At 46.9% G+C, this 12104-nt stretch overlaps 2 protein-coding genes across 18 annotated transcripts in view; both read right to left on the reverse strand.

The window, feature by feature from the left end:
- The window catches only part of Smokwl4 (sperm motility kinase W like 4), a 97779-nt gene that overhangs the window by 24419 nt on the left and 61256 nt on the right, over window positions 1-12104 (reverse strand). The gene's annotated exons all lie outside the window — the stretch shown is intronic.
- Window positions 1-12104, reverse strand: part of Smokwl6 (sperm motility kinase W like 6) — a 46570-nt gene that overhangs the window by 24419 nt on the left and 10047 nt on the right. For 2 of the 9 annotated variants that reach the window (XM_063268180.1, XM_063268181.1), the window contains exons 2-9: window positions 8604-9465; window positions 8162-8296; window positions 7748-7941; window positions 6519-6775; window positions 5267-5377; window positions 3775-3977; window positions 497-638; window positions 85-313 (exon numbers count right to left, since the gene is read on the reverse strand). The gene's annotated coding sequence lies outside the window, so the exon portion shown is untranslated. Of the gene's footprint in view, window positions 1-84; window positions 314-496; window positions 639-3774; window positions 3978-5266; window positions 6776-7602; window positions 7942-8161; window positions 9466-12104 lie in introns of all 9 variants that reach the window. The other 7 variants (XM_063268187.1, XM_063268183.1, XM_063268186.1 and 4 more) reach the window with 6 other exon arrangements.

The following is a 12104-nucleotide window of genomic DNA, read 5'->3' on the forward strand; positions in this document are numbered from 1 at the left end:
TCCATATGCATCGACTGTTCACAGACTAGCTTATAACTTTTATAACTGGTTTATTCTGATAAATGTCTGCCACAGTTTGGGTACCTGCCTCAGTTGCATGAGTCCGACTTCCTCAGATTTCAGGGTCACACTCCTGCTCTTGACTCTTTCCCAGGATTCTCTCCTTCTGCTGCTGGTCTTCCCTTCTATCTCCTGCCTCAGCCAATAGCACAGCAGCTTTACATTGGCAGGAGATGCTTCTACAGAGTACATAGGAGTCTCTCTACATGGGGGTTTTGTCAAAGCCACATTCACAGGCTTCTGGTTTTGTGATCTGAAGGAAGAAAGGCAGAAAGATCCAAGGCATGAGGAGCTCTTAGCCCTCTCTCATATGAGCCTGTAATTCTTTGTTCTGGTCCAGAGTCTTGCTTCCAGTGTGCATTAAAGGACCAAGTTAGATGTGAAGTCCCAGGAGAGGTGGAGTCCTCCAGATTATACTTGGCATGAAGATACTCACCTTGTGAGGAGCACTGAGGTGTCTTGGTACTCGTCTTCAGGCTCCTGTCACGACTCTTCATCTCAGGGAGTCTTGTGAAACCACTGAGTTCACTCCTTACAGGCAAGAGAATGGAGTTTTTAGTTCATTCTCCCTCGTGATCCTGTGAAATGATTTGCCCTTAAGTCACTTTTCCAGAGAATATCAGGACACCTCCTAGAGAACTGCTTCAGCCTCTGGACTGCTTCTGGAGATTTCTCCAGATATTCCTGACTCTTTGTACTGACTGGTTTTGTGTGTCAACTTGATACAAACTGGAGTTATCACAGAGAAAAGAACCTCAGTTAAGGAAATGCCTCCATGAGATCCAGCTGTAAGGCATTTTCTCAACTACTGATCAAGGGGAGAGGGCCCATCCCATTGTGGGTGGTGCCATCCCTGGGCTGGTGGTCCTGGGTTCTATAAGAAAGCAGGCTGAGAAAGGCAGTGGAAGCAAGTCAATAAATAACATCCTTCCATGGCCAGTACCATGAGATGACCACCAAGAACAGCAGCAGCAGTGAAGTACAAGGCAGCTGGAGCCTAGGAGATAATGTGTGTGCTATAAAGTTCAGAGCTGAAGAAGTGATCCAAGCCCTTGGAGAAGCCCAGAAGATCATGAGTGGATCCCAGGCATTGGATGGTTAGAGTTTGATTTTGCTTTTGATTGTGACTGTGCCCTGATAATTTTCCCTCTTGAAGGATGAAAGTATTTTAGAGGAGTCCACAGTTAAGAGACTTTGAAAAAAAGACTTTGAATTTTAAAAGAGAATGGATATTTTAAATGGATTGAAATTTTAATATGTAAGAATTTGTAAAGACTGTGGGACTTCTAAAGTTATTTAGATCTTGGGGATGAATAGGAAAGTAAGGGTTCAGGCTTAATGGTGATACATTTGTGTGTCAAATTGACAAGGAATCAATTGTCCTGGCTGGTTTTGTGTTCAACATCTTTGAACTCTGTAGGGCTGGGCTCAAGCATAGCCTTTTGAAAATGTCTATTTAGGATCTTCAGCCCCAAATGAGGTGTCCAAAATATAAGCAAACTCTTGAGCATCACACATTTGAACACATCACTGGGAATTTGATAGGATTTTGCAGCTTACAGTTTTTCTCTTGACTCACTTCTGTCTCATGTTCAAGAGTTTCCTTGACAATTGAGCCCATAAATACAACTTTGCAAGTGGTCTTTTCAACTCCTTCTTGCAAGCTGTTTTATACTGGAAACTGCACATCAGATAAGACAAGTGAGATGTTCTACTCAGCAACCACCTCAGAAACTGAGACAGTCTGCCAGCTCAAAGCAGCTGGGTCATTGCTGGAAACCAGGAGGAGATATTCCCAGGAAACATGGGCCAGACGCAACTGAACAAATACTAGAAAGACAGCAAATCTTGGTGAGGAGATAACCTGTCGGGGGTGGAGCAGGACCTCAGGGGCATAATAGCTCAGGACAACAGCACTGACAATTTTTTGAATACATCTTGTCTATAGAGTTCTAAGTTGATCTTCATGAATGTTCACACATACCAAACAGAATATGAAAAGCATGCAAGGAAAATAATAAAAGCACATGGCTTTCCAGGTGGCATCCACTGCAGGAAGTGCTAATAACCAGCCACACTGAGTTCTCCAGAGACAGTGGCATAATGAACACCATAAGCCTCCTAAGAAGCCAGAGAGCAGGGTTGGCATGTGGGCAGAATGTACGGGAAATGGAGGCCCCTCTGCATCAGAGACCCCACTGGTCTGTAGCTCAGGGGATGCCTGTGTTAAACTCAGAACAGCCTGAAATCTCCAGGCAGCAGAAAGAATCAGAGAGGTGATCCATGGCTCCCTGTTGCGACAAAAGAAATAGTCTACTTTTCCGTTTGAATATACTCATCTCCCAGTACTAAACCTAGCTCATATCTGTGGGAGAAGAAGACCACATGTCCCCTAAGATTTAAAAAGACTTAACATTCTGTTATGAGATTATGGGCCACTGCCACATTAGAGGAATCGAAATATCATTGCTTCATGTCCCTAGAGGATATGGTGTCCACAAAGGCCAGTTTGCAGTTATGGTCTTCCTCTATGTGGGTCTGAACAGCTAAAACTCTCTGAGCATGCTCAAGAGAGGACCTTTCACCTCTGCTTTCCCTACCAGTGTCAGTTCATCATCTGGGCCTCAGATGGATCACAGATGGATAACGTCCTCTGAGTAGTTTGGAGGGGAGATCTGGACCAGGTCAGGAAAGAATGGGGTGTGAGTTAGCTGCTGTGTGCAATGGGTGGAATTGATGCCTTTGCTCACCTCAAAATGCCAAAGACACGGTGGGGGAGCTGGGAAGACTTACAAGGTGGAGGGACATCCTCAGATAACATTCCCTAGGTCTACTTTATAGGGAAAGCACACACAAGGAAGAAGAGTCCTGCATGGCTCACAGCAAAGCCTGCTGTGACAGGCCGGGCTGTGGGGTGAAGTGGGCTCACTGTACAGCTGTCAAGACACTGGACATGGCCAACATCTCCCCATGTCACACAAAGGGAGAAGTATAAGTAGTAGATGATATCCAGACTGTGTGCCAAGGTGATCACTGTGAGAATGACTGAAATGAGTGTGTCTGAAGTGTTTTACAAAGAAAGCCAGGAGGAAGGAGAGTTCCTGGGTCTGGGGCCTGTCAACCAGGGCTTCAAATGTGGCCCTTTCCGGTGAGTTTTGATGGGTTTCTGTGTGGTCAGGGCAGTCAACCTCAGGAGAGACCTGCCTCAGCCTGGTGTCCCCTTTCTCACAAGGTCACAGTGTATTATTTATCTCAGTGATGGACAGACATGAGTACATTTACCAGAACACAATAAATAGCCCGTCCTTCCATATATGGACAATTTAGATGCATTGGGTTGTGATTCCAGCAAGAGTATCTAAGTCAGACCAGGAGGCATTGGATGAAGAGGTATGGGGACGTCCCTGACAACAGCTGCAGCAAGAGTGGTAGGACTAGTCATACGCAGCCATGTTTCCAACCTCACTAGCTTTAGGATGTGGTGCCATCAAAGCCTCTGCTCTAGGTGCAGACCTGAGGCTGCTTGGGAGAGTTTCCTTTTACATGATGTAGAAGTTTCCCCGTGCTGCCCCCTGAGAACACAACCCCAGGACATCAGCCATGCGTGGTGTCAGCTGCAGGACTGAACTCCCCTTGTGCCCTCTCCTCTCATAGATGTTTGGAATCCCAGTTACTTGGCATAAAACGCTAAGTTAACTAAGGTAATCATCTTACCAGCATCTAAAAGATGAGGTCCACGGTGACTTTCAGTTCAGTCTCTAAGAGAGAGTAAGGAACGACCTTACTTAAGGTGATCTGAATCTTGGCTTTCAGATTTGTGGTGAACCTCTGAGTGCCTCATGTCAGGAATCATGCTAACTTCTGGAGTCATGGCTCATCTTCTGGGAGGTAGGACCATGCAGATTTGTCAGTGATCCCTAGAAGATAGAATTGCAGTGTTAAGTGGGAGACCTCAGACCCATTTTCTTTTGTGGACTCTCAGTCTACCTGAGAGTTTTCTTCAGTCAGAGGCACATTGCTCCTTGAACAAGTTGTTGGTTATTACAGCAGATGAAGGTCCCACTGAGAAGGGAAGTGTTTCTGAGTGCATCCATGGTCTAGCTCAGACTCTGATAGAAGTCAGAGCTTGATCCTCACTCATTTGACATTTGCTGCAACCTCCTCACGGAATGCAGGACACTGGACAGTGTGGCATATTTAGTGTGGAAGGTGGAGATAGAAGGGAGAAGACCCAACATGGGTCAAGGTCATGGAAGAACCCTAGCCCCTTCCTTTCTGGACTCCCAGCTCCTACAGAAGTAGTTTGTTGACGCTGCCAAGGAAAGAATGGGAAAAGTTCCAACCCTGAAATAATCAAGAAGGTTTCACTGTGGAGCTGGGAGCTCTCAGACTCAGAAACTCAGAAACTGGGGCAGGTCACACACTGAGCTTTAAGTTCACTCTCAAAACTGAGTCTAGATTAGGGTTCCTGGCTTGGACTTCTCACAGGTAAATAAGAGCATCTTGTGTAAGGGTTCTGAGTACCCTGATGTGGGCTTGCCCATCCTAAAGTGTTACAGACATACTGCCATAGCCACAGAAAGTCCTGGCAAAATGAATGTAGGCAAATGAAGTAGGATGCTAAGATTCAATAAGACTTAATACTAGAGAGCTAAGCTGAGAGGTTGAGGATCCCCAAGTCAACAATCAAGGCAAGTCTGCAGGCCAGATAAATCCAGTTGTCCTGACTGGCATCCAAGGAAGGAGAACAGCACATGTGTGTACCAAGGCAGAGGCTCCCCACTTCTCAGACCAGTCAGGTACTTTTCCTGGATGTACTGGGACTGCCTAAGACCCTGCAGGTTCTTCGTGTACAAAAGCTTTTCCTAGAATAGTCAATAGAGTTCATTTCCTGGATATTTCTCCAAGTTTGGGAAATGCTTCAAGAGAGTTATTCTCTGACCTCTATAGGCTACCCAGAAAATAATCATGCAAGGCAGAGAGAAAAAGAAAAGGAAAGATTCAGAAACAGATGCAGAGACAGACAGAAAGCAGGAGTATCAGACAGACAGACAGACAGACAGACAGACAGACAGGGAGGATCAACAGAGAGTGAGTAGTGAAGTGAGTGAGGACATATGTAAATAATATAAAACCCTTTCAAGATTACAGGCTCTCAGAGCCATACCATCTGTGAAAATTAGGGTAATGTCTGGAAGCCTCATACCTAGTAGCATGGAATTGGACCTACACAAGAAGAACAGGGAAGCACAAGGAAAATGGCATGAGAGGCTGACCAGTCGTCTTGGAGGGAGGGGTTCCATACCTGGAAAAGGACCTGGCAAAGGAAACAGAAAAAAAAAGGATCAAATGAAGGCAGAGAAGTCTGCTGAGGAATCTTCATCTATGTCTGGGAAGCATTACTCGAGGACACAGTAGAGACATCGCAGTTATGAGCTGATGGCTGAGTGAAAACAGTGTCAGGTATAACGTGGGGAGAAACTGAGCTGGCAGAGAGAACACACTACAAGGCGTCAGCCTTGAGCCCAGGCAAAGTGAGAAGCTGAAGCGTCTAGTCATGAGTCTGAGAGTTTTCAATGTTGGGAGCTGTGGTGGCCACTGGATCAATTCATGGTCTTTAATCAGACTCTCAAGCAGTGCAGGAGAGGTGACCTGGAGGGAGAGTCTTCACAGAGGAGTCCTCTAGATGAAGTCCCCTGTGAGCATGTCTGTAGAGGACCTCTTTGATTACCTTAACTGACAATGGAAGCCACAACACTTTGGGTAGTGCCAATCCCTAGGCTCGTGTCCCAGACTGCATGACAGCAGAGAGCTCTAGATGAGCACAAGCAAGCAAGCCTCATGCAGGCCTTTCTTTCCCTCTGCTCTAGACTGTGGCTATGACATGGGTAGTCCCTTTGCACACGAGCCTTGGCTTCACATGGTCATGCAGTATAACTTGGAAGTGTCACGTCACTGTGATAGAAATGCAACTGAAGAGGGTTTATTTCAGATAATCGCACTGACTCTCAAACAGCCCAGGGCAACATAGAGATATCTGGTGTTTCCCTTAGTCAGTCAAAGTTATCAACCTCTGGCTCCCAACTCATGCTCAGTGGGACCAGGGGCACACTGCCTCACCCCCTCTGAATGTCTCATCTCCAGTCGTAATGTAAAAATTGCCTTCAGGGAGTTCTCTCAAGCGTCAGAGGGAACTCTGTCAGTGTGTGCCATGTCAGATGACAGCACAGAGGAGTTTCCAGGGACCCTGAGCACCTCCACTAATGACCTTCCCTGAAACACCAATCATATTGAGAGGCAAGCCTGTGCTACTCCCCTTCTTCTCTCTTTCCACCACTGCACTGAGAGAAACGAGTGTGCAGCGTCCTTGCTGAAGCGTGGGGGAAGGCAAGGGAAGAGAAGGCACTCGATAACAGTTGGATACCCAGAGGTCTCACATTTGAGGAATAACCACTGACCTGAACTGCCAGCCCCTCTGCACGTGGCCATTTTCCAAGCCCCAACGTGCAGAGGAATTCTAGGTCTAGGCACTGAAATGGAGGACCTACATCACACGTGTCCACACTGTGTTTCCCAGACCTCCATCCGACATCTGCTTGTGATGATGCACGTGAGCTTGCTGGACTCAGTGACGGTGTCTCCTGTCTGGCAGACAGAGGCTCTTGGCCTGCCACGGGGCCATATCCAGCAGCATCTTGTGGGAAAGCACCAGGATCTGCAAGGAAGACATGAGGGGATGGGATACCATGGGATGAGAAGGACAGAGTCCCCAGTACCTTGGTCATGATCCAGACCATAGCTTCCTGACCTGACACTACTGAGATTCTGCAGAGAAGAAGTGTGAACAGACCAGAGGATGAGCTCCTCACAAAGAGAGTCACAGGACTTAAGTGTGCAGACACAGATGACAGCAGAGAGAGTGCATGGATGGTAGAACATCATAGGATATTGCCCTGTTCCTGGAGAACCATGCTGATACTAGGGAAATGCCATTCAGAGAAGACTTGCCCACTGAAGATGGGAGCACAGTAAGTGTCTTTCTTCCCTGTGATCAGCTGATGCCTGTCACAAAGTGTAGCTTACTGAGAGAGACAAAGCTAAGTGTTCCCAGGGACCCCACCTCATGCTGCCTCTAGGCATCATGGAAGTCTAGCTACTCAAAACACTGTTTTAGTCAGGTTCCTTTTTGACTACACTAAACACGTTCTATAGAAAAGGAGGCTGGAACCCAGAATCCAACAGCGGGAGAACTTCCTGGAAGTGGTGGGCAGGTGTGCACACTGAGCAGTGAGTGTCAGCGTGTTCAGGGATTCACACCACAGGATGGGTAATGAATGAAGAGGGACAGGCCCTCACAGGAGATCCTGAAGAGTCTGTGCAGGGGACATACCACCCAGGGATCCCTCAGTCCTATCAGCCCTCCTGGACGCTATTCATCTTAGAACTATGAGTAATATTGAGATGGGACTGAAGGAACTTGGGTTCGTGGGTTGAGATGAAGCACACGGTGAGAGCCACCTGGGACCTCACCATGTTCCTTACCTGGTCTTTCCTTTCAAGTGTACACACCGTCTGCTCTGAGACAGAAAGTTCAGTTTAGGGGATGGAAAGCTCATTCTCTCACGAGCTGAACTAGATTTTTGCCTCAGAGGCAGCAGCATTAGCAGCAACTACAGTTCCAACTCACAGAGTTCCAGAGGTTGGGCATTCACTGACACAGCAGGTCCCGTCTTTCTCTTCAGACCGTCCTCAGCAACCACAAACAGGGAAGGACTTCGGTGCACAGAATCAGGATTTTGGCTCCGTCCTGTGTTGTTCCTGTCAGAAAAGCCTCGTGACCCTTCACTGTTTACTTAAGGTCAGAATCATAACTGGAGGCACCTGAAGAGAGATAGTGACAGAAGGTCAGAACACGGAGGATTAAGATAACTCCTCCCACCTGTACTACTCAGTGTCTTATTTTCATAGTTAAGGAAAATCCTGGAGAGGGACAGGATATGTGCAAGGACTGACTGTCTGCCAGGAGAGGGAGCGGGCTAAAGGACTGAGGGACACCCCAGGTCCAGGAGACCTCATGGTGAAATTTATCTGCAGCCATTACCTGCTTAGAAACTCAACATGCATATATATGTGAAGAATGATGGAGCCCCAGGCAGGAACATGGCTTCTTTTTTCTGGGATTCCAACATTGTCCTCCTATCAAGATGGCCTCCTCATCTTCTGACTTTCCCATCACCTGTAAAAGAGGAGTGTACATGTCAGCTCTTTGGCATGTTGTTATACCCAACACTCCCAGGGCCTGAGATCTGAGTGGAGAACACCATTTCACCAAGCAATGAATTACAATAAATGTCCCACAGGGTTTCCATAAAATTCACACTATCACAGCCCCTCCTCAGGTCCAGTCATTTATGATGACTGTCTGTCTCATGACTGTCCTCATGGCAGAGCTCTTTTCACAGGGACTGAGTTTCCCAACAACCTCTACGAGGATGACACTCCCAGTTTCATTACCCTTTTTACCTGTTTTGATGTGGACTTACCTCATCACCTTTGTCTTCCCGAGTGCCCTGGACCCTGCCCGAGTGTCAGCTCCTTGGTCACAGCTTGTCCACCACACCAGTGATCCTGGGATCCAGCCCCTAGCAAGGGCCTTGCACATCACTGTGCATAGTGAATGGCAACTGACCCAAGGACAGATCATACCACTGCACAGAGACATCCTTGGAGCTGGGGTAACATCACAGAGTCAATCTTCACCAGGCAGCATGGTAAGAAGCGGGAGCCCAGCTCTGTCATAAAGCCCACAGAACACAATCCCAAGGAAATGAAGTGGCAGTTGTCAGGGGCCACCTACTGACCAATCCCAGGAGAAAACCAGGGTCTACTATTTATATCCACCAAAGCAAACTTGGTCCATGCTGTAGGGACATATTTAATCAATGTGGCAGAAGATAACCCACCAGTTAATCTGGCATTTGTGTTTATCCTCAGTAAGATCATATGGGTGTGGTGACACACAGGGCAGTGGTTATGTGCACTGGCTGCTCATGCAGAGGCCCCAGGTTGGAGTCCCAGCACCTACAGTGTGCCTAACAACCTCTTGAAACTCTAGTTCTAATGGATCAACATAGACAGGACATACAAGAATCTATTCTCCTCCTATCTGTATGCTGGACCGGGGAAAGGAGAACATCAGATGCCTAGGCCTGGTCTTCTGACAATTCCGGAAAATATTTTAACCTCAGATTTCTTGCTCTTAGAAGCCAAATCAAACCTTTCACTTCAGCAGTCTTATCAAGGACGATACTCTGTGGTCATCTAAGCCAGGCCCTCCTTCAGCTCTTCTTGTTCACTATTTCCTGGTCAGTCACTTCCTCCACGGTGTTGAAGAGCAGCAGAGAGCTGAGAAAGGAACTTAGAGTCACCCTAAAACTGCACCCCACTGTTCACACACTGAGAAGCACTTAAGATTCACCTAATAGCTGTCCACAAGTCCACACTTGGGCCCCGCTTCAGAGAAAATATGTCAAATATGACATGGGCCCAAGATATTGATCCCTCACTCAACAGTGCTTGCCCAGTGAGCATTTTACACCCTTCACTATGTCCCTAGGACCAGAGCCAGAGCCATTAAGGGAGTGGCAGGATGTGGAGTGCAATTACAGCCAATGGCATCCTCAGTGTCAAGCCAAGTAGCTGCAGGGAAGCCTCCCCAGAACGCTGGGCCGGGACAAGATCCAGCAAGGAAGGCTTCCTCAGGGAAAACCATTCCCAAGTGTATTACAGCTCAATAAGACGGATGCACTCGGATGATTCTTGGTGAAATAGCTCATGCACTTTTTCCCTTGTGGACAGAGGCCTCCTCCACATTCCAGGAATGGACTGGGATCCAGGGGTAGATGCTTCTGTTTGGCTCAATCTCGGATGTTAGGATGCTTCATTTGTATGGGGGAGGGCCTCAGGTGTTGTCCCTACGTGACATGGTCCTTCTAGTGGAATGTCATGTTCACTTGTTCTGAGACCGGTACACTTGGTCTGATTTAGAACTAATGCCTAGTATTCGCAATTATGAGAATCCCAGGGGGAGGGGTTCTTTTTTCTTTTCTTTTTTTATTTTGAACCGACTTCAACCTTTCCATGTCTTCTGTCTGGTAGCAAGCCCCATTGCCCTACGCAACAAAAAACAAATCATCTAGTCAATACTTGGGGTAGTGAACTGAAGAGAAGGCCCTCAAAAGAAGACCCACGAAGGTAGACACTTCAACAAGTGCTCAGCATCCTCACCATCCGGGGAAGGGAATTAAAGGTGTTTGAGGTGACAGGTCCCCCCTCCACCATGACTGGTAACAAGGAAACAAAGGCCAACAAATGACGGTCAGGACAGGGAGAATCATGGATGCTCACACACTGATGTTGGAAAGTGAGACCGGGAAATGACCCTGGATGCCAGCATGAAAGTTCCTCAGAACAAGGAAAAGGGGACTGCTGCCTGATCCGTCAATGTAAGGCAGGGATCCTCAGACATCCAGGCTCATGGTTGCCCTGTTCACTATGGCTCAGAAGGGAAGCGACAGGATGAGCACAAACATGTGGGAGGGGATGAGAAATCAGCAACACTGTCACATCATTACATGTGAAGGAAATTGAGATAAGCAGGATGTGTGTCGACATGGAGATCAAGATGCTAAGTGCAATAAGCCAGTCTCAGGAACAGAAATGTGTGTGTGTGTGTGTGTGTGTGTGTGTGTGTGTGTATGCTTTAGTGTGCCTGTGTACATCTGTTTGTGTGCCTACTGTTGTGTGTCAATCTTAAGACAGAAAAAGCAAGAGTGGACAAGTTCTGAGAGGGGAAGGTAAGAGATATTGTGGGCGAGAAGAGGAGGCACCGAATGTAATGTGTATGACACAACATCGGAGTGAGGAAATAGCTGGGCTTGCAAGGAAACCCACCTATGAGGTTCAGGAAAGTGAACAGGCCACTGGGAAGAGGAAGGAAATACCACATAATCTATGCACAAGTACATAAAAGCTAGCACACACACACACACACACGCACACACACACACACACAACATAATGGAGCACAGTTATTACAATTGGTTTACAAAGAGAAACCTAAAATAGATCATAATTTAAAAAACAATATCCAGGGCTAAACCAAAGCAACTATATGAGGATAGATGTTTAAGCCTAAAGACCCATACTGCATCCCCAGATTCCAAACAAAATGGCTTACTGGGTAGCAAACAATGTAAAGTAAAATATGCAAACACGGCAAAGCCTGAGGCAGAGACAACAGAACTGACTAAAATCTCCAAGGCCAGCCAGGCTAATATATGACCCAACAAAATCAATGGGGACTGTAGAGCAGCAGGGTGGAAGGAAGAGAGCTCACCATCAAACACTTTCCTCTAACCCTGACCCTTACTGTGCATGCCCAGCACACCAACGCACATACACACATGAAGAAATGCACCTGTGCACACACATGTACACAGAACCACAGCCACACAAGCAAAGGTAATTAAAGAGTAAAAGCTATAATCAAATTCATACTGATCAGACATGCTAGTGCTCATGAAGGGGTGGTGTGTTAGACAGGGAAAGGTGACCAGTGTGGGGGATTTGAGTTCATACAGGCACAGCTACAAGTTTTGAAAATCTCCTGGAATCATGTTTGCAATGCGTGAGATAATTGTACCAATGGCTGTTGAATTCTTAGCATATGTTAAAAAGTTCCCAAGTTGTACTCTACAAATCCCTGTGTTATATAGTATGAAAAGTTTAATAAATTCATGAATCAATTATAGAAATAAGAAAGTAGAGCATTTCATAAATATGGGAAATCGAACAGTAATCAAAACTAGGACCCGGGTCCTGTGGGTATAATTGGGTGTCTCAACTCTGCAGCCTGCTCCATGGATTGCATCTGGACCACTAAGCCCGGTGCGGGGAGTTCTGACTAGCAGGAGAGCTGCCAGTTCATCTGTTTCCTTTCTCTGGCTTCCTGGAATCCTACAAAGTCAATGGCTCGCCCTTAA

Source organism: Rattus norvegicus, chromosome 9, assembly GCF_036323735.1.
Source record: "Rattus norvegicus strain BN/NHsdMcwi chromosome 9, GRCr8, whole genome shotgun sequence".
NCBI classification, from domain to species: Eukaryota; Metazoa; Chordata; class Mammalia; order Rodentia; family Muridae; genus Rattus; species Rattus norvegicus.